A 22,060-nucleotide genomic window follows, 5' to 3' on the forward strand; every position below is an offset into this window, starting at 1 on the left:
ACTTTAGCAACATGGCCAAAAGCCCAGGAATCAAAAAACAGATGTGGTCTGAAAATTCTAGGCAATGAGACAATTTACCAATGCTGAGAAACCTATAGAGATGATTTGCAAACATGACTTCTGTCATACAGTACCTGTCCTCTAATGACTGTCTGAAGTCGATGCTGTTCAGAACTGGGCTTCTTAGCAGGGGTGACCAAGAAACCTACTTCAGTCTGCGGACCTCCCAGAACATTTTGTTTTTAACTTCCCAAAGAGTAATATACGCCACAACCAACAGCAATTGGTATTTTCTTAATTGTCCATTTTGCTACATAATAGGAAAACCCAAATCATCAACAGCTCATTTATTTATTTAACAGTTACTGAAAATGCATTCCTGCCCTGTGCTAGAAACTGGGAAAACAAAGATGAAAAAGGGGTGCCTTCTGTCTTGAAAAGAATGCGGAAAAAGTAAAAATTTCCAATTTTCATAGATTTACTGTTACCTAAAATTACCAATTCGTTCTCAGAGATCTTTCTCTTGTCCATCTGTTCACTGCTAAGCCCCAGTTCCTAGAAGGCCTGGCCCCTGGCAGGCCCTGGTTGAAAGAGCGGGGGAATGACACAAACTCTGCCAACTACTAGTTTTGACTTTGGCCAAGTCATCATGCACCTCAGATTTCTCATGTGTAAAATGAGCTTAAAAGGATTAGGTTAGGTCCCAAGTGCGTGCGCCACAGAATATTGGTTCTGCAAAATGTAGTCGATTTTATTGAAGATAAAGGGAACCTGTGGTTAAACTGTGTTTGAAAACCAACAATATTACAAAGAAAACAGGTTTCTGACTGCAGGCTTCTCAACACTTAACATGCTAATATATGAAGAGAATCTCCCCCAAGAAAGTCCTATGGGAGTCCCCCACTCAGTGAGGCTACCAAACCCTTCATTCTCAAGAGTCTTGGGGCAGCTCTCTGGGCCCCTGGCACCTAGCGGCTCAGCACACATGTTAAGCTCTCGGTAAATATTTGCTCCACAGGCCTTTGGTCTCCTAACAAAAGGATCTCTTCTCCAGGGTCTTCTTTGATGTTAACTCTTCTCATTGACCTAAGATCAGCCGATGTGCAGGCCATCTTTCCGGTGGGCTCTGCCCCTTGCTGGCCCTCTGACCTTGGGCAAGGGACTCACCCTCTCTAAGCATTGAATTTTCTTATCTATACGATGAGAATATTAATGGAAGTTAACGCAAAGGACTGCAGTGAGAATAAAATCCCATAATGTACATGAATCCCTCTGCATCATATGCAGTAAACACTCAATAAATGTTAGCTGTTCTTGTTACTCTTCACGAACATCACATACTTTGGATTCCAGTCTCAGCCTCGCCACTAAACAGACTTTGGCAAGTGGATCCCTGCCGAGCCTCATCACAGGCAAAATGCAGCCTTTGGATGACATCAGCGTTTCCCAAGATCTTGCTCTTCAGGGACCATTTTCCAACTCTGTTATATTCAATATCAAAATTATTGCATCTTAGGGGTGCCTGGGTGGCTCAGTTGGTTAAGCATCCAACTCCTGGTTTCAGCTCAGGTCATGATCTCAGGGTCCTGGGGTTGAGCCTCCCACGTGGGGCTCCGCACTCAGCACAGTCTGCATGTCCCTCTCCCTCTCCTCCTCTCGCCCTTGGATAAATAGATAATCTTTAAAAAAAAGATTATTGCATCTTAGTCTCATTCTATGGAAGGAAATCTGAAACCATAGGTTTGATACATTTATACTTTTTAAATACATACTAAAATGAATAAACAATTATTTAAATATATTTTAAAAGCCAGCATTAGTACCCAGCCCCTCTTCAATGTCATAGCAAGGGAAACATTACTTAGAATCTCCAAGATCCTGGGGCCCCTGGGTGTCTCAGTCGGTTGAGTGACTAACTCTTGGTTTCTCAGGTCAGGTTGTAATCTTAGGGTCATGAGATCGAGTCCCATGACCACCTCCATGCTTGGTGCAGGGTCTGCTTCAGATTCTCTCTTTCCCTCCCTCTGCTCCTCCTGCTTATACACGGGCTCTCTAAAATAAATAAATAAATAAATAAATCTTAACCCAAAAAAGAGAGAGAGAGAGAGAGAATCTCCAAGATCCTTTCAATAAAATATTCTAAATCTTCTCTCCTGAAAAAAATCACAAACTAAACTTTCCAAAGCTAACCTGATCCCCCTAAGGAAGAAGCATGGTTCAGACCATCAAAGGGGTGCTTTTTAGACACTAGATTCAAATCATTTAACAGCTGGAAATCAAAGAGGACAAAGGGCACGGAGCTGATTCTGTGCCTTTCTGAGTTCAGATATTTCAACTCTTTTTCTCTGTCAAGCAAATTAATGTGTGTACTTATTTGGAACAAAATGTTTTGCAAAAATGGACAACCACTGCAGTTCAATTTACAGAATAAAAGGACATCTCCAGAATGTGCTACATTAGCTGGGCAGTAGGGAGGCATTTTTTAACATACATTTTGGGCAAAGACTTCTTCAAATTCTAAAGCTAAAACTCACAAAAAGCACATAACAGGATGATGGCACCCAGCCAAGAACGAGAGCTCCTGCTCCGCCCCTCCCCCTAGGAAAAGCACATGGTGAAGAACTCTGACACCTCAGGCGAAATAACCCCCAGTCACCTCACCCTGCTGGCAGAGACCGAGGCTGAAAATGTGTCACAGCTCACTCCAGTGCAATACCACCCTCCTTCAGATGTCAGCAAAACCAGCGCCAATATGAGATAGGGGAAAAACAAAACATAAAGAGCACTGTAGACTAGTCGTAAATAAAATGACCAAGAATTCTGTTCTGTAACCGTTTTATGGCCCACAAACGTTCAGCCCTTTCATGAGTAGGAACAAGTCTAAGTGGTAGTCTAAAATGTCTTTTCATTAATATCTTTACTTTTAAGTGCAATTATTCTAAAGCCCTTTTAATAGCTGTCACTTATTCTTTTCTAGGCTGTAGCAAATTACAGTGGGGGAGATGGCTGCTGACAGCTCGCATCTGCGAATGGCACGTTCTCGAATTTCTGCAAGGTCTGTGGTCCCTCCTTCCCGGCACAGCTACCAGGAGTACCAAAGTCCTGCACACTATTGTCTTCGCTGCCCAGGTCTGCCAATTAGGAGCCCTTGGTTATGTCAGCTGCGTCTCACAAGACCTCTGTCTACTCTTCCTCCTGCTGAAAAAGGGAGGAAAATCAGTTTTCCCGTACACGCGCCAAACACATTTTATCAATATGAAGGATGCATGTATGGGAAGAGATGTGTGGAATGTGTGAGTCTGTGTGCAAAAGTGTGTTTGTGTGTGTGTGTGTGTGTGTGTGTGTGTATTTGTGTTGGAGGAGGATGCGGACACTGATTTCATTTGAAAGGAATTAATATTCCAGGTATTGTTAACATCATAAAGCTCATCCTCTTAGGACACACATCCCAGGGAAAAGAGAACTGGGTCAAAGACACAAAGCAGTACATAAAAAATAAAATATTTTTGAAGCTAAAATAGTACCTAATAAAAAAGTCTGAGTGATCACTTTTGGCACCTGGAAAGTGGTACAGCCTGTCCCCAAAAATTAAAATTGTATGATACAAAAATAACTCTTCAGAGGAGCTTTCGTAACTCGGGCTAATGAATCCAGCTATGTTGCTTCCTAGAGGTCATGGTTAAGTGGAACATTGGACTCTGGACAGGCACTGGGCCGGACCAGTGAACAACAGAGTATATGCGGAGAGCCCTGACACATCTGTGTCACCCAAATGACAATCAGACACCAGAACCGTGAGGTGGCAATTCTTTTTATAACAGCAGTTCATTTCCAAATCAACATGTAGCCTAGCGATCAAAACAATCGAATGGGAAGGCGCACTCTAAAGACCCCTAGGAGATATTTTTCAAGCCTTTATGTGTTCAAAAATTCAAAGACTCAACAGATGAAAGCAGAGCAAACACAAATTAATTGCTGCTCAGAAGACGAGCTTTTTATTTTTTAATTAACGTTCTGTCCTTAATCCAAAAGCAGAAGTAAAACATGCGAAGTACAGCGCTTACGCACCACTTCTGGTGAAGTGTTACCTTTTCCCCTCAGGCTTTCTTTATCCCCATCCAAATGTTTGAATTTAAGATGCAGCCTTGGCAGTGTGTGTAGCTCAGTGATGCAAATAGTGTGGGATGGCACCACCCAGAACTCCATGCGTGGGAGGGCAACCAGGAAATCAACTTCCCTTTTCTCAGTGTGACTCCATTCTGTCCGCAGGAGGACTGGGGCCCACGGATTGTTGCTTGTCTTTTTCGATCGGAGAAGGGAGGAGGTAAAGAGAGGCGAATGCCAAATAATATTTTGGGAGTACTTATATTTGCAAAACACCTGAGTTTAAACTGTCAGTTTCTAACTCGTCGTCTTGTCCTCCCTTCTCTCAGCCATCCCACTTCCGGCCTGAGGTCTTGAGGCCATAGGAGGAATGCAGGGGTCTTTGGAACAGGCGGGTATCTGGGAACAAGGGCTGGCACAGATTAAGAAAGGCAATGGGCAATCCCAAATATGCTGGAGTGATTCGTTTGAAACATCCCTGAAGTCTCTTCTAGGAGTGCTAACAGGCAGCGAAAGAGGGGCTGCCCTCCCGTTTACTGCTCTCCCATCTTGCTGTCTGAAAACCCCCCTTTGGGCACGTTCTCTGTGCCCGTGAGCAGAGCAAAGAGGACGCGGTGATGAATGTGCTACTGTCATTACACTCAGGAGCTCCCGAGCCATCAGGGGAGATGGAAACAATACAAGTGCACATTGACGAGTTTTGTTTTTGTTTTTTTGGACAGAGGCATGAATGAATTCCCTATCAAGGGGCCAATCAGTCAGAGGTCAAGAAGGCTTTCTGAAGGAGACACTGAGAAGTGTGTTAGGTTTTAAAGGGTGAAGAACGGAGCTGTAGGAAAGAAGGGGAACCAGAAGTCATCCAGGGCCTTCCAAAAGAAGCTTCATGCGCCAGTGAGCCAGGGCAGGGAGCCTTTGTGTCAATACGAATTCCAGAACCTGTCCAGACTCAGAATTTCTGATGTCGAGGGCCCAGATTCTAATTGTTTTAACAGCTGAGATGATCCTGAAGCAGCTGCTCCATGGTTTTCCCCTTGGGATCTCTCCATCATGTCGAGCACCCTCCTTCCGCATTATAGAGGTAAGAGAACTGAGGCAACCAAGAAAGGACACAGGTTGGACTCAGTATCATCCTGTGACTAAGACCCAGGCCTCTTCATCCCGAATTCCATGGCTGGACCACCAGAGCCTGCAGAGCTCACCATGTACCTCTTCCATAAAGCACGCCTTCTGCTAATACAGTGGTTGGTGCCTACCTGGGGGTGTTAGTCGCACTGTATTCTGGGTGTGCTCACTGCGCCCGCCTCCTCCCCTGGAGGGAGCAGTCTCTCTCCCTGTGTAGCACCATCTCCCTGGCATCGAACGTTTGAAGAATGAGTTCATGAAAGAAGCCCACAGACGGGGCCCACACACAGGACTCCCCACAGCATCAGATAAGTACTAAGAATGTCACCTGTCCCCAACACGCCTTATTTCTCTAAAGAGAGAAAAATAAGACCCAGCAACCAAACTCTGATACTGGAAAACACAGTGAACTTGAAATCTAAATCATAATGCAGAGAACAGGTAATGTGAACTTTTTTGGCAGACATAACCTATGCTAATAAAATGCCATTTTTTTCCTACAACAGTTAAAATTGAGCACCTACTTCAGAGTCTTGAGCAGACCTGAAGGGTGTTGAAAGCTAACCACAACCGTGCATCCTGGGAGTCCGCTGTGACTCCTAATTTCATCCCTTCCAACCAACCGATCGGCTTGAAAACACAATTCTGGAGAAGAGGTTCAGAAAGCATATACCCTTTCACGTCTACTGCACACCCCCTGGGGCCAAAGAACTCCATTCCCTGGTGACATTTTTCATTTTATTGCGACAACACATGGGCACCATTTCCATTCATCCAGTAGGAAACAGGAGTCATGAGAACATAACGAATTTGCCACCAGCAAGTACATGATGAGTAATTTCAACCTCAGTCTGTATGGCTACAAAGCACCTCCTGCCTCTTGTTCCCCCAAAGCCGTTCTGCAAAGTGTCCAAGGGAGGGCAGGGCTGGTTGGGGATGGGGGGAGATTAGCCCTCCAGCTGCGCAGGGGCTCCAAGTACTTTCTAGCATGGTGTGGTTACCACATGGACAGCAGAACCAAGGACCAATCAGAATATTGGTCTTGGCTAGTTAGTCACAGTGTTTCTAGAAGGGAAGACGGGAAGCCCACTAAATTCTTACTTAATCTGGTGGAAGCAGAACAGCTATAAGTCAGATGGACAAAAGTCTGACCTGAATCATAAAAACAGTCATGGCCTCTCCATCCAACCCCAGGCCTGAAGCAGTTTAGAGGCCCAGGACCCATTAAATGAAGGGGAGGCCGCATCCCCTTGAGGATGGACCCTGGTAGATTGCCAAAAACTTATACTGTTGCTCATTCTCCTAGCTTTCCTCCGAAGGGGCCTCCAGGCTTTCTTTGGGGGGGAGGGCGGGGAATGTACCTTGGGGAAAAGGAAATAATCAGACCTTTTGGGGATTACTGGACACTGGTTCTAAACTGACACTAATGCCAGGAGACCCAAAATGTCACTGGTGACCCACCAGCCAGTGACGGTGCTTCTGGAATTGAGGTGATCAGAGGTTTTTAGCTCAGCTCTTTCTCATACCCATTCCAGTGGGTCCCGGCACCCATCAGGTAGTCACTCTCCAGCTCCAGAATGTATAATCGAACTAGATATACTCAGCAACTGGCAGAATCCCCATACTGGGGAAGCAAGTCACTGTTTGTTTATTTAATTAAGGGAGAAAGGGGCTGTGGCAGATCCGGGAATGTGGTTCCAAAGGCCTGAATATGCTCTACTTCTGAAGTGAACTCGGAACACTGAAGTTTGGGGTTTACTGTGTGTGTGCTATCTGGCTTCAAAGAAATGGGCTTGGCTCGGCACTGGAACATCAGGATTAATCATTCCAGCCATGAAGAGCCATGACACCTATCAAGTTTCAATTGCTAACTGAAACCCTTGATAGCTGCTAGAAAAATAATGTGCAATTATAGCCTAGAAACATAAATTATCGAGGCCACGGTGCTCTCAGATTGTAATAAATGAAGTGTGGGTAACCACATATGTGGTAGGGATCCCAGCCCCCAGTGTGTCTCACGAATGCCTGGTCGCCCACAGGCACTGGAGAGGAAGGAAGAGAGAAGCGTTCTCTCCAGATTCAACAGTGGCTCAACTGTGGGTGAAGGCACAAAGGGAGAGCAGTTTCAGGGTTTAAGCCAAGAAATGTTTTCAGCATTCATAGAAGGGATGGTCTCTAATATCTATGCCCACAGGCTTTCTGGTGAGTAGGGAAGAATGACAGGTAGCTACGTGACGTATAAATGCTTCTGCAGACAGGAATGCAAATGACAAAACAGTGGTTTCCACCTCTGGAAAGCTCATTACATCAAGGGTAGACTGGGAGCCGTGGAAGGACAGGAAGGCAGTGACCGTTGCCACCACGGGACTAGATATTGCAAAGCCACGGGCGTTGGCCTTCCCACCTCAGACATCTGGTCTGGTCCTCAGTCACAGTGAGCTCAAGTAGGACTGGTCTTCAGCAAAACTGTGTACAATGAGAGTTACATCCCTGAACCACGTGTCCCTGGGCTCCTCACTCAGGGACAAAGAAGCCATTTTTAAGGGCTCTTCCCAAAGAGACTGTAGGACACAGTGCTCACGTGCATGGGTAATAGTGCTTCATTCTGGAAAACATTCACTGAGTGCCTGTTATGGGCTCAGCACTGGGAACATGCACCTTCGGGACCTCCCATCAACTCAGCACAGAGAAAGATTCAATGTGTCCTAGAAGAGGATACCAGGACATCCAGGAAGGTTCCTAGAGAAGGTGACCATGGAGTCATGCCATGGAGACCAGAGGGAGACGTGGGTCCAGGGCACTTTGCTCTCGGCTCACCTACTGCATTGGTGGATGCCTTTCCTGTGACTTCTTTTCTGCTCTAAAGTCTGCCCTTGATATCCATTTCAACCCGACTGCTCCTGAGCAGGAATTCTGGGCTCCTACCCTCTCTGGAGAACAGCCGCAAACAGTTCTCTAGGACGGGAACCATGGACTGGTCTCACTTGGGCAGAACTCCAGAACACACCGAGCCTCCCGCTGCGCAGGGCAGAGTAAGCAAATCCACAGAGGGGCTTCTCATCCCCCTCCCTCGGCTGGCTGGCCTTCCCCACCACCTCCGTGCCCCATAACCTCATTTGGGACTTACATAAAAAGATTCTTATTAAAATGGCGACAAAATGTAAAGTGAAATATCAGAGACACAGAGGGAATAAGCCACAGATCTGAGAAAACAGCTGCATATGAAAGGATTAGGAAATAAATTAGAAGAAACTCAAAGGATTTAGAATCCATTTCAGGTGCACTAGAAGAAAATCCCTCCAGGACCGAGAGAACAGGCCCAAGTTAAAAACCTAGGCAGGAACAGAGGCTCCCTCCTCTACTGGCCGCCTCGCAGTGTTTTACCTCAGGGTTTATATTCTTTTTTCACTCCTTAGTACTTTGGGGGATGATGCTTTTCAAAGTGGAGTTGGGACCACTGGCATCACTGGGTCCTGAGGGATCCACTAGAACACAGCTTCTAGGTCCCCAGCAATGCTTGGGCAGCTGGAAGTCCGAGAACCACAGAACCAGCTACTGTATCGTTCTTAAGTAGTGGTGATATCCGTGCTAAATCTTGGTTAAGCTGCTGTTTAAAATCTGAAGGAGACACTAGTGACTAAATTGGTTGTTTTAGAAACTGTTAGATTCTAAAATTGGTAAGAGTGCGGTCATGTTGTGACCAATTTTAAGTAATGTAAAATTTACACAATGAAGCCAGGAAAACCTTTGCAATGCATACATCTGAACACATCGTTCCCTCAGGTGAAACACTCCAGTGGCTTCTCACTGCTCTTTTTTTTTTTTTTAAGATTTTTATTTATTTATTCGACAGACAGAGATCACAAGTAGGCAGAGAGGCAGGCAGAGAGAGAGGAGGGAAACAGGCTCCCTGCTGAGCAGAGAGCCCGATGCAGAGCTCTATCCCAGGACCCTGGGATCATGACCTGAGCCGAAGGCAGAGGCTTTAACCCACTGAGCCACCCAGAAGACCCTCACTGCTCTTCTGATAAAGACCCAGACCCCTGGGATCCCCAGGAGCCTTCCTCTCCACTACTCCAGGCCTGGCAAGCTCCCAGCCCCCGGCACTCTGCTCTTGGGTTCCTTCAACCCCCGCATCTGCTCATCACATTCACTAGGCATCTGCAGGGACTCCTCTTTCCCCACGGAAGCCCACTCTCTTCCCAGCCCTCTCTGACTACATGAATCCCTTGCCGTAGGCTCTTCCAGCATCAGCACCTTTCTTCCCCAGCCCTGGGCCCACCTTAAATGTCACATTCCTTCGTGTGATCCTTTGATCATTGTACATTTCCTCCACGAGAGCAGCCCAAGAAAGCAGCAACACGTCTGCTATTTTTCATAGGAAGGGGACTCACCATTGTTTACGTGTCCCTTAGTACCCGCCCCGCCCCACCATGGTACCTAGCAGGTGCTCAATAAATATTTGTGGATGAACAAATAAATTAAAAAGTATTTTGAAAGGAAATGCTGGAGGCAAAACCAGATCCACGGTAGCCATCAAGCACACCCCGACCCCTCTCTTACAAGTTAAGGGCTCCAGTGTGTCTGGGACCCTAAAGACAGAAGTCCTGTGGTAGCTCCCCTTCCCATGTATAGGACACTCGATACCTTCTTTGGCACTTTTCACTTCAAATGGATGAACCCCAACTCTTCTTAATGCAATTTCCAGGGTGTGAAAGAACAGTGAAACTCAATTTTATAACTGCCGTTGTGCTATTTCTCTGGGCCTCGCATTGATCTGGTTACAATTACCCTAAAGCCTGTTCATTGTCTGAAAGATGTAGTTTGAAATCAAAACAAACCTAGCGCTTTGGCTTCTTATACTCTCGTACCTCTTTCGGTGCCTTAACACCCTCAGCTCCCGGGGTCGGTTCTCAGACTGTTTCATGGCAATTTCACATGCCAGAATCGTTAGTAGCGTATTTAAAGATTAAAAATGGCCCTAAACCAGTCTGCAATAATCGCAACACAATGCTTAGGACAGTGGAAGAGTGTCTCCTGGGAACATAAGTGAATCCACCACGACTGCCCTCTTCCCCCTGCCATCTTGCTGGCAGTCAGCCCTGGCTGAGGTAATGACCCTGAGGGTGTGCTCTCACTGGCTCCTGAAGCAAAGCTCTCATGGCATATTCTCCACCACACAACAGGTTCAATGGAGGCAAAAACAAATTTGACAGATTGAGGGAGACTCAGCTGCAGGAGAGTTGGCGTCGGGTGTGCTATAGAAAAGAGCATTCAGTTTGGAGCTGCATGATGTTGGGCAGTTAGCCTCTCTGACAGACAGATTTCCTCATCTGTAAAATAGGTACAGGATAAGTCAATGGGTCTGGATCACTGTGAAACTGTTACATACCTTGGTCTGAATATAATTCTCCAGTGATTTACTGTAAATCTGTATTTCACAGTAGAAATCTTGTTATGAGTCTTCAAACATTTCCCATCAGATCCCATATAAAGCTACACACCAAACCTAATACACAATGTAGAGGTACAGCTCTATAGCCAACAATCTAGCAGCTGAACGTTCCCTAGTTATCACCCTGCTTGAGAGAAGAGAGAGTGAGTGGAAATTTATTTTACACTGAAAATAGTGTGCAATTTGTCACGTGCCAAATAAGATTTGCATATAGTGATTAGATGAGGGACTTTTCACAACTCTAGTAGTTGGGGGTTGGCGGGGGAGGTACACGTTTTCAAAACACAAGTTTAGAGCAGTTTCCATTTGCACAGTTCTCTTCCACACCCATACTTCACAGCAGTTTAACATCTGTACTGAGGTTGATTTTTTTTTTCCATCCACTCATGAAAGCCATTACCAAGTGACAAGTACATGAGCTACTGCTTAATGAGCTGGTGAGTCTGTGAGCTAGTGGCTGCCTTCCTGAAGGCACATAAAGCAGAGAAGTCACCCAAACAAACTGGCAATAGCCAAAAAGAATAAACGGAAATGGAAACAGGTGTCTTCTACTTAGGTGGCCATAAAATGAATTGTCCAACCTGAGACACTTTGCAAAGGGAAAGTTGGTACGTGACATTATACTGGGCTAACACAGCTATCCTGGGTCTAACACTCAGAACTGTAGTCATCCAACCTTAATTTTTCTGTTTTATCCCCAGAGTATTTGCTAATTGGGTTGACAGTAATCTTTCTTGTTTGATCTGAGCCTAACACTTTACTACCACCCACCTGCCAATGAAGATTAACAGTTTCCCAGTTCCCAGAATGCTTCAAATGATTCAGAAGGGGACATTTACCAAGTCTTATTGGAACGACTGAATTTCCTTAGCAGGCAACAGAATCACATGAAACCCAGTTCAACTGAATTAAATTCCTGTCAACGGCTCTTCCCCTGGTACTCCACTAACTGGGGGTTTCTCACTGGCCTTCCTTCCACACTGGGCGAGTGCAAATAGCCCCGCCAAAAAGCTGGATTCAAGGAAAGGGAAAGAGCCTCATTTCGCAACCTCCATTCTCTCTACACAAGGCAAAATAATAATAAAATAAAACAACAAAACCCCAGGTTAGTTCCAAGTGAATGGGAGATAGAGACCTATTTATAAGAGCTTTTCTTTAGGACCTCAGGTTGCTAACAGGATTCATTATGTCAGTTCTTTTAATTCACAATCGATTGTAATTTTCCCTGACCTGTATTTCAGCAGTCTACCTCTGAGGAAAAGTTACATAAATCAAACTAACAGTCTAGCAAAAATCTTAGGAGGAATTTCCTAGGCTACTTACAACTCATAAAGAAGATGAAATAATAAATGCATGTCTTTAAAGGATTTTAGCAAGATATTTGAATAAAAGACCTGAATAGGAACTATTGAATTAGTAATAATAACCTCAGCAAATCCAATGCACTGCTATTGGAGTATCCTACTTTACGATCACCATTCCATTTAATGCCCTCAGCAGCTCCAAGAAGCAGGGACTTAGATTATCTCCATTTGAATGATAAGAAAACTAAGGGGCGCCTGGGTGGCTCAGATGGTTAAACTTCTGCCTTCGGCTCAGGTCATAATCTCCAGGTCCTGGGATGGAGAGCTATGTTGGGCTCCTTGGTCAACTGGGAGTCTGTTTCTCCCTCTGCCTCTCCACCTGCTTATACTCTCTTTCAAACAAATAAATAAAATCTTTAAAAAAATTGAATGATAAGAAAACTGAGGCCAAGAATAATAATTAACTTACACCAAGTCTGTCAGCAGGCAGAGTCCAAAAGATGCTCGAACCCTCAACTGACAAGCATGTATATATTTAGCTTTAAACCTCAAAGACTCCTGCTTTTCCCTTCTTCCCAAATCCAATCAGTCACCAAATCTTTCTTCTTTCATCGATGTCAACATCCTTTCTCTCTGACCTGCATCCATCCAGGGGGTCTCCAGAAGCTGTCTCCTTAAAGGAAAAGGATGGTCCACTACTCAGACTAGCAGGTGGGGGCAGAGAGTTGCATTTACACAGCGAGCCCCCTGCTTTATTTACTTCTTCATTTGACCAAGATTGAGTGTTTCTTAGGGTAGGCCCAGAAGGAAGGAGCTGACAGCTTCCATCTCTCCTTGGTACCTCCTTCCTGCCTCACCCTCTAATCTACCTTCCCTGTTGCCCTGGGAGCTAGATTTCTCACTGACTTCCAATTGCGTCTTTTCCTTCCCTAAAATCCTTTGTTTTTCCTTTCCACTCAATAGATGCCCAGCGCCCCAAGGAGTTGACACGAGGCCTCTTCCAGACTTTCTCCTGACTGCTGTATTCCTTGGACACATATTGTTCTTCCTTTTAATACTCAGCTTTCCAGATCTTTCTCAAAGTCCCTTCATTGTGAACTCTTTCCTCTGCGATCTGTAGTCTACATATGCATACATTTACCACCCTCCACTATGAGTGTCTGTTAATGGGTCTGTCTCCCATACAGCTTCTATGAAGTGGATCTTACAATGTGCAGGGAGTGCCCTGACTACAGAATGTAAAATGCAGTCAAAATGGTTGCTGAATGAATAAATGAATGAATCATGTAAATAATGTATTGTGATGGGTGCTGTCAGCCTAGCAATATTTTGGTTTGAACACATAGATGCATTTTAAGTGTAAGTCGCACATTTATTTGTTTAAATATACCACAATTAATAAATAAAACTTTATTGTGCTTCTCTTGTATAAACCCAGGCAAATGTTTCCCCAAACTCTTGATTGAAGAAGAATGGATGGTAATTGAGAAAACAGTCTTAATGAGTTGAAGTCACTTTCTGGCAGTAGAGTAAGTCTAAAGACGATGGAAACATATTCATTTCTTGCTAAAGGTTTTGATTTAATGAGATTTGTAGTGACTTGCTATAAATGTGACAAGCACTGGAGAAAATGGGATTTAGGAGCTGATATAATAAGTTTCTTTGCATTTAAAGACTTTTCATTATTAGGAGAACTGCATGGATGTGTGTGTGTGTGTGTGAGCGCGCATCTTTCTCTCTCGCACATACAGACACACATATTTACTAGTAAGCATATGACTCCCAAATCTGAATTTTTGAATACTCCATCACTTCCCACAGAGTGGCCCAGTATTAGACTAACTAGGGCACGGGGTCCACTATAAAAATGCTATGAAAATGGTGAGGTGGGGCAAAGGGGGGATGGTGGTCAGGAGTCAAGGAAAAAACCAGCCTTACTGAGTGCTATTGGAATTCACTCCTTACTCAGCCAAAAATACGCAATCTAACCAAAGTCCTTCCACTAGCTCTACCTCCCAAGCCACATGTCTTTTCAGGGCTATGGGCAAAGCCAGCTGCGGCTCTGCGTTTGGATTAAAGAGCCCGAAAACAGAAAAAAAAAATTATTTTGAAATGCATTACGCTTCAAAATTAAGGGTAATTGTGTGTAGCAGCCTGGAAAATATAGCTCATCCAGCACTGCTCAACCACAGAAGCCCACAGCACCAAATGCTGGCTCCCTAAATGCAATTTCAAACTAAAAAAAAAAAAAAAAAAAAAGGCACAAAGGGCAGAAGGAAGGGTGGAGGGTTGCTATAGGGCTGTGACTTATAAGAAGGCTGCTGCCTTGGGGAGTCATAGCCGGTACCCTAGTGGCAGTATTTCTAGGTTGCTTAAGCCACTAGATGCTGCTCTGCACAATTACTGCAGCCAAACATCGAAGGTAAATAAAAGGCCGACAGATAATTACATAAGAAAATAAATGTGGCAAGATTAGGACAGAAATCTAATGGACAGAGGAGGAACGGACTTCACAGAGAGATATACCTGAAAGCCTTTCCTCGACCGGTTCAATGTCCAGGTCACACTAATGGAACAGCAGTATCTGTTACTATCCAACTAGCCCAGGGACACTGTACAAGCAAGGGAGGCGGCATTTCACCCTGGTAACTCATTCCCACACAGACACTTCCTTAATCTGGTGACAAAGGTCTCTGAATGAGCCAAACTGAGCCTCGTGAACTACCTCCCTCCTTTCGTTCATCACATTCCCATTCTGTAGAGGGTATGGTTACTGCAGCAACCAGTGGCCAGGGTTCTAGACCTTGTGTGGAAACTGAAACATAAAATCATTCGCTATAGGTCTCTCCAGCCATAGCATACCACGAAGAAATACACGTGAAATTCGACAAAACTGAGCTGGGTTAGGAAGACAATGGTAACGCGGGAAGGAAGGAAACTCCAGATGAAATATGAAGACCTGGAGGAAATTAAAGATCATACAGGGGTGAGATCACCCATAGGAGAACAGACCACATTAGGGTCTGAGGAGTAAGCCATAGAGAGAAAGCTGGGGCATTTATAGTTGCTGTCAAGTCTAGCCTATCTGATAGCACACATGTTAGTCTTAACTTATGCAAGAAAACAAAACAATGGCTCTCAACTCGGGGGTGAGGGTGGCCCTGGAGGGAACCACTGGCAATGTCTCGAGGCATTTTTGGTTATCACAACTGGGTGTTGCTACTGGCATCTAGTAGGTAGAAGCCAAAAAAGCTGGTGTTTCCTACAATGCACTGGCCAGCACCCTCAACAAAGAATTATCCAGCCCCAAATGTCAAGAGCGCTGAGGTTGAGACTTCCTGAAATAAAGGGTCAACATAGAAGGGGCAGCCTGCAAGTAGAAAATGAACAGAATCAATAGCCTCGGCATCAGCCCATGGGGAACCACCCCGATTAAAGACTCCAGTCTCTGGCTGTCTTTGTTGGTATTAATCTATGGGGCCGGAGAAATAGCAAAAGTTAAGACTGTTATATGTATTCCCTACTCACTACTTGGTCCATTCCCACCACCAACGGGTTCCAAGCTTTTGCTTTCACCATGACTCATCCACAGAGTGGGGAAAAAAGTGTTTGCTAAAGAATAAGTGTCTATTCTCCTTGGCAAACAGTGTTCTCATTTTTGATTAATGAATTCCATTCTGGCTTATATGCTTCAATATCATGAGCTTAGGTGATGGGCATGCTGTTCCCATGAGAAAGATCCTCTAACCCTCTCAAGGCTAAGAAGTTTGGCTGTGGGGGAGATATCCAAAGGGAGGCACCAACTCAGCCAAATTCGGCCTCAGTGGCAGAAGACACCTCCCTGGGAGCCATGGCAACCCAGGGCATTTCTACCAGCAGACAGGAGGGAAGGGCTTCCTGGATGCCCAGCAGCATAGCACAACATGGAGGGCCTGGCCTCAGACCAGGCTAGAGAACCAACAAGGGCAGAAAATAACCAGTACCGGCATCATGGTGCCTGGGAAAGGAACGACAAGGGAAAAGAGACAGAAAAGCTGGGTGTAGGCTCAGATATACTCTCCAACAATCCCTGTGACATTGCAGTCCTCTAAGCCACATCTATAAAATGGGATAATAACACTCTACTGCCTGTTCTCCACCCTTTGCAAAGCCGCTTTCCAGGAAGAAGGGTGTCAGCTGTCGAGGCAAGAAGGGAAATATTGCTTGGATCCTGTGACTCCAAGATCTCTAGGGCAATGCCAGGTCAGGGCTTACTGGAACATGGCACCCTCCAACCGCTGTCCACCACCCACCAGACACACCGCGGTCCTGGAGTCCAGCAAGTAGTAAACATTTTCTAACTGAGGAAAGTTCCGTTCCCTGAATTAACGTGAGAACTAAAATAGCCAAAACTACAGCCTCAGTTCCTAAAATTGAGGTTCCAATAATAATCTTGCTCAGATTCTGGAAACCAGTGTTTGTGGGGGCCTAGAACACTGACTTGAGAATCGTCATCTCCTTCTATTTATACATGTGACTAATCTCTCCACTCAGCGCTACGCCAGGTTGTTGCTGTGTTTAATTCCGTTTGGTGAGCCAGCATTCCTTCTCCCACACGGATTCCTACTGGATACTTCACGGTTACTCCACCTTAGGCCGGGGACAGAACTCGGCTCGAACTGTACCTGCACTTACCCTGGGAAGGTGTGGAAAACACAGCTAACTTCTTCCTGGATCCTATTCGGGCTTCAGCGCGGGCTCTTATAAATAAGTTCTAACTGTTAACACTCAGACAGCCTAAATCGCTGGGGTGGGGGGAGGGAGCGGGATAGCAAACTGCAATGCATGTGTGTAGGAGGCACTCAGGGGTGGCTTTTCCTGCACCTGATTGCCTGGTGCTAGGCCTCATGGGAGCCACACTCTGTCCCCCGGATGGCTGGTCTTCAACAGCCTTGTTTCAGCCAGAGCTCAAGTTCTCATCCTTTCTCTTCTTTGGTTGGCCGGTCCCAAGCCCAAGTCACCTAAAATGTTTTATCTAATTATGTACCATGGCAGTGTGGCAGCCACTAGGAAACGTGACTACCGTCTTTGCAAAGGTCTGAAAGTAATTAAAATACGCATCTGGGGAATACTGGGTGTCAACAATGAAAAGTTGAGCAGAGGCAAGTTCCCAAGACCTGAAAAGCTTAAAGACCTCCAAAAGCTCAAAACTAAAACTTGGCCAGAAAAGAGTACATTCAGTCATTTTATTCTTGGTAAGAGTAAAGAGTAATTTCGAATGAATCCGCTGCCTCTCTGTATCACTAAGTGACAAACACACCAGCTGGATTTCCAGTTGTGACAATGGGGCGGAATCACCACCATCACGTCCTATCAGCAGCCGCATTTTAACAGTTAAGTCCACGGCTGACACCTTTACTGCATCTGCTTGAACATTTGTAAACTGCAGCTCTTGGAGGAGATTAAACCAAAAGCATTTTGTAAGGGGGTGGGAGCAGCTAAGTATTTCTTAAAGTATGGCCTTGTGAACCACTGTCATCAGAATCCCTGGCAAACTGGTTGAAAATGTAGATTCCTAGGGCCTCCAGAATTATTAAAACAGACTTTTTTTTTATACCTCATTAAGCAATACACTTGACATTAAGACTTAGTGTCTGTTTAAAACAAAATTAATTTAGTGTCTGTTTTGTAAAACACCCCAGTTGTCCATTGTACTTTCTTCCACGTCATGTCTTAAACCGCTGGTTTGCACCTGATCAATTGAAACTCAGATCTATACCGGGGTTGCAAGTCTAAACTTCAAAACCCTGGACTACTTGACAAGAAGGAAGCCGAACTGGAGTTGTGTAATTAGCGGCAAACACTTGAGGCTTTGTGATGCAGAAAGCGTTTAGTAATTCCCCACCTTTTCCCAATGCAAAAGAATGAAAGTGGGGAAAAACCAAACTACCCACTTGGATGCTTTCAGGCATTAAAGCGGTGGCAGGCTTCAGTTACAAACCTTCAGGGTAAGAGCTGTCTTAGATCAGGACAGGAAATGTCCTCCATGGGAATGACTAGCTCTAAACTGAACCTTCAGTGTTAAGAAAGATGATAAGGTAAGCAAAGTGTGCACTCAGTAGAGCCCCTTGGCATGGCCCCAGCCACATCCTCTCTGCAAGGACTTCAAAGCACTCCCTTCCTCCACCTCTCCCCACCCATTCACACTGAACCCCAAAGGGGGTAAATTACTTTAAAACACTTAAGTATTGTCCTATTTCCATTCTGTAATTTCACAGATGCTTAGGATTTAGAAGCACTATAGAAGCCCCTCATCTGTTACCTCTCTTGTTTTTCTAGTCCTATATATTTCTTGTTTGTCTTCTCTCCTGCATCTGCCACCAAGTTTCTTTCTGCCTCCCTGTCCTCCCTCCCGTTACCCCTTCTCTCCCTCTGCCTCCACCTCCATTTTCTGGGAGGGCAGAGCCGGATACAGTGGCTATCTCTGACTTCACTCCATGCACAGTAACGCCCTTCCTCCTAGAGGAGTATTTCTTTGGCTAAAACAACACATGCTTTGAAAAGACTTTCTCCAAGGAGGATGATAAAACAACACCAGATCTGAAATGGTTATGCGTTATCAATAAGTCGTACTGATTTTCCACTCTCCCAAGGAATTGCCTCTCTCTTCCTTCAGGCTGAAGTTCTGAGTCAGCTCAAGCACAGGGGGTCTGCAAAAGGAGCAGCTGCGTATGGTGGGAAGGGCAAAGAAAAGAACGAAAGCCTGTTACCTGGGTCCCCTTGCCAGTGATGCTGCAATATTTCCCTGGTATATTTCCCATAACAGGCATCTCTTATTCAGTCCATCAGCAATTATTTACTGAGCACCCAGTCTGCTGGGAATCATTCTAGGTGGATCTATACACAAGACAAGGTCCCTGCCCTCATGGAACTTCCGTCCTAATGGGGGAAACAGACATAATCAAATAAACAAATGAATATATAATGCCAGGGGGTAATAAGTGCTAAGAGGGAAAACCGAGTTACTTAAGAGGACCAGAGAGAGGTTGTTTGCTATTTTACATGAGATAATCAGGAAAGACTGCCTAAGCTGACAACTGGGCAGAGAACTGAAGTGAGCAAGGCAGTGAGCCATCTGGACATGTGGGGAAAACTTCCTTGTGCAAAAGGAAGAGCGTGTGCAAAGGTCCTGGGGAGAGAAGTTAGAGAAAAGGAAGAATGTAGGTGGTCGGAATGGCTGCAATTAAAAGCAAGAGGGGCACCTGGGTAACTTAGTTTGTTAAGCATCTGACTGGTTTCAGCTGAGGTCCTGATCTCATGATTGTGGGATAGAGCCCCACACACCCCACCCCCAGCTCAGCGGGGAGTCTATTTGAGATTCTCTCTCTCCCTCCCTCCTGCACTCCCTCTGTCTAAAATAAATAAATAAATCTTAAAAAAATTAAAAGGCAGAAAGATAAGACATGGGAACGGGGGTAGGCGTGGAGATATGACCATTAATAACACCACCCACCCTTTAGCCCAATGCCTGTTCCTGGATTCAACAAGAACCAGGCCTCCCGGGCCTACTTCACAACCTCCCCTTCCCTGATAACCTACCAAGCTTCCTCCCCAGTTCCCTTCCCTCCTGACCCTATCCCCCTGCAGAGTTCCGACATTCCAGGTCATTCCCTCAATTTCCCAATTAGACAACCAGTCCATCTAATTAAAAAAAAAATCTGAGTAATAAATGTAGTAGGAAAAAAGGCAACATTTAACCACAGCCCTCAAGAGAGAGGAAATGTACCATAGTAAAGAGCAGAGGTTCAGAAGGGCAGCCGTAATAAAAAAAAGTCTGCCACATGACAGCAGGGGATCTGGGCTTCTGAGGTTCTGCAAACTGGGGGAGGAAAATCCTTGAAATAACCTTGGGAAGTAGGTATGGAGGCGAGAGATGAAAAACCATGACCAAGAGAGGCCCTTACTAATAGTTCCTGCCAGGCTTTTTAATCTAAAAGTGAACCTGAGTGGGGTTATGTCCCTCTCATTCCCAATGTTAACCCTCAAAGAGCTAATGCATAAATACAGATCATTAATTACTTTTATAAACAAACAAACACCTCCTAAATTCTTCCATTGCCCCACCTCCTCCACCCACTCCCAAGCAAGGGCAGCGCTAAACCAGGAGCCTGCAGCCTCTGCTCCCTGAGGCAGAAACCCTTGTCTTGGCTTTTCTGAAATCTTGAATACAAGGGATTAAGTCCGCCTCATTCATGTCAGGGGTGTTAGCAGGCCCAGGGTGCGAGGCACAGGGTATCACAAAATATGCTCAGTGAGTCCCAGGAGCTGTCCAGAGGCCCCCGGGGCCAGGTCACTGGGGGAGGCCAAGCCCTGCAGCTTTAGGTCAACGCAGGTCCGACCGCCAAAAACCTCTGCCCGGAGCTGCCAACGAACTTCAAACGGCCCCCAAGCGGGAGAGGGTCATTTGGCGGGAAGTCCCCAGCCCTGGAGCCCCTCGCGGTCGTTCGCGCTCGCTCCCTCGCTCTCTCTCTCTCTCTCTCTCTCACACACACACACACACGCTCACACGCTCGCCGCCCTCGCGCGCGCCCGCGACACAACACGGACTTCCCAACCCCAAACACACGCGCGCACCCCCCGGCCGGCTGACTTCTGTATTTCCTCTTCCTCAAAGCTACTCTTGCGATCTCCGCTGCCGCTCACAGCTCGGATTCCAGGACCCCCAGAGCTCCTCTGTCCCTTACTCAGAAGGCGCGACCGGTGCCCCCCCCCCACCTTCCATGCCGGGATCTCCCACAGAAGCCCCCCTCCTTCGCCGTCATTCCCGGTCCCAGCGGGGGACCCCGGCTTGTCCCCAGGAGGCGGGCATTTACTGCCTCCCCCGCGAGTCCCAGCCGCCCCAACCGCCCCCTCGGGCCCTCCATCCCTCTAGCCCCTCACTGTCCCCTCCCCAGAGCGCGCCGGCCGAGGAATTCCCTCCCATCTGCCAGTGCCGGAGAAAAGCCAGAGTCCGAGCCGCCAGTCCATTCTCCAGCGCAGCCTCTCGAGTCTCCAACCCCCAAATCCCACGCTCTCCGGTGCCCAGTCCCCCGGCGCCAGCAGCACTGTCCTCCGGCAGCCCCCAGCAGCCGGCCCCAGCCAAATCCTCCCCGCGGGTTCCGGGGCCGGGGCCCTGCGCTCCATCCCCCGCGCCCGCTCCCTCCGCTCCCGCTCCCACTCCCACACCAGCCGCCCGGCTCTGCCCAGACTTCCCCAACTGCGGAGCGCCCGGGAGCGCCCGCAGCCCTCGCCCCGCCGAGCGCCGCGGCCACCCCCGCTGCAGCCGCGGCGCCCCCGGGGAGGAAACAAAAGTGTCTCCGCGGCGCTCGGAGTCCCTCCCAGAGCAGGGCGCCTCCTCCCGTGCCCCAGCCCCAGCTCCCTCCCCGGCCGCACTGAGGTCAGCGAGTCGGGGCGCGGCGCCAGCCCAGGAAACTTTACGAACCTGCCCGGGGTCGCAGGACAGCGGCGGTGGCGGCGAGGGTTCCCCGCGACCAGAGCTCTGGCGACCCGTGACCATTGAAGGGGGGCCAGAGGCTCTGTCCCCCAGCTCAGGGCCGCGGCGGTGTGGGTGGCTCTGCCTCTATCCCGTGCCCATCCTCGCCCGCGCACACGCACTTACACTGGGGATCCGCCGGCTGCTGCGCCGCCGGCTGCCGCTGCTCTCACTTCCTCTTCCTTCCTCCTGCTGGCCAGAGACACATTTTGCATCTGCAAGGCATCCCGAGATCTACCGCGAACTCTCCTCCCGAGCGGACGCTGCGGAGTGGCCGCCGCCGCCGCCCCCCGGCACCTGCGCCGGGACACGCGTGGTTGGCGCTTTCACCTCCCGCCCGCACCCTGGAGCCTGCCTACCGCGCTTTGCCTGCGGGGGCTGGGGCAGGGTGCCCACGACTTTTTGAAGTCCCCCTACTTAAAAAGAAGGAAAATGTCAAACACCGTGCACGCCTCAGATCGGCTATAAATAATATGTGTGCGGAGCATGACTTCTCGGATGAGCTCACACGCGGCGCTTTGCAGGCACTAATTAACTCCGTCACCGTCATAGCGCCACCTCCGG

General features: G+C 47.1%; 1 protein-coding gene across 1 annotated transcript in view; it reads right to left on the reverse strand.

Annotated features, from left to right (window-relative positions):
• The window catches only part of ELMO1 (engulfment and cell motility 1), a 524,906-nt gene extending 503,281 nt beyond the window's left edge, over positions 1-21,625 (reverse strand). Inside the window, exon 1 of the mRNA XM_080817991.1 lies at positions 21,446-21,625. The gene's annotated coding sequence lies outside the window, so the exon portion shown is untranslated. The remainder of the gene's footprint in view (positions 1-21,445) is intronic.
• Positions 21,626-22,060: the final 435 nt, after the last annotated feature.

Source organism: Martes martes (assembly GCF_963455335.1).
Source record: "Martes martes genome assembly, chromosome: 11".
In the NCBI taxonomy this organism is placed as follows: Eukaryota; Metazoa; Chordata; class Mammalia; order Carnivora; family Mustelidae; genus Martes; species Martes martes.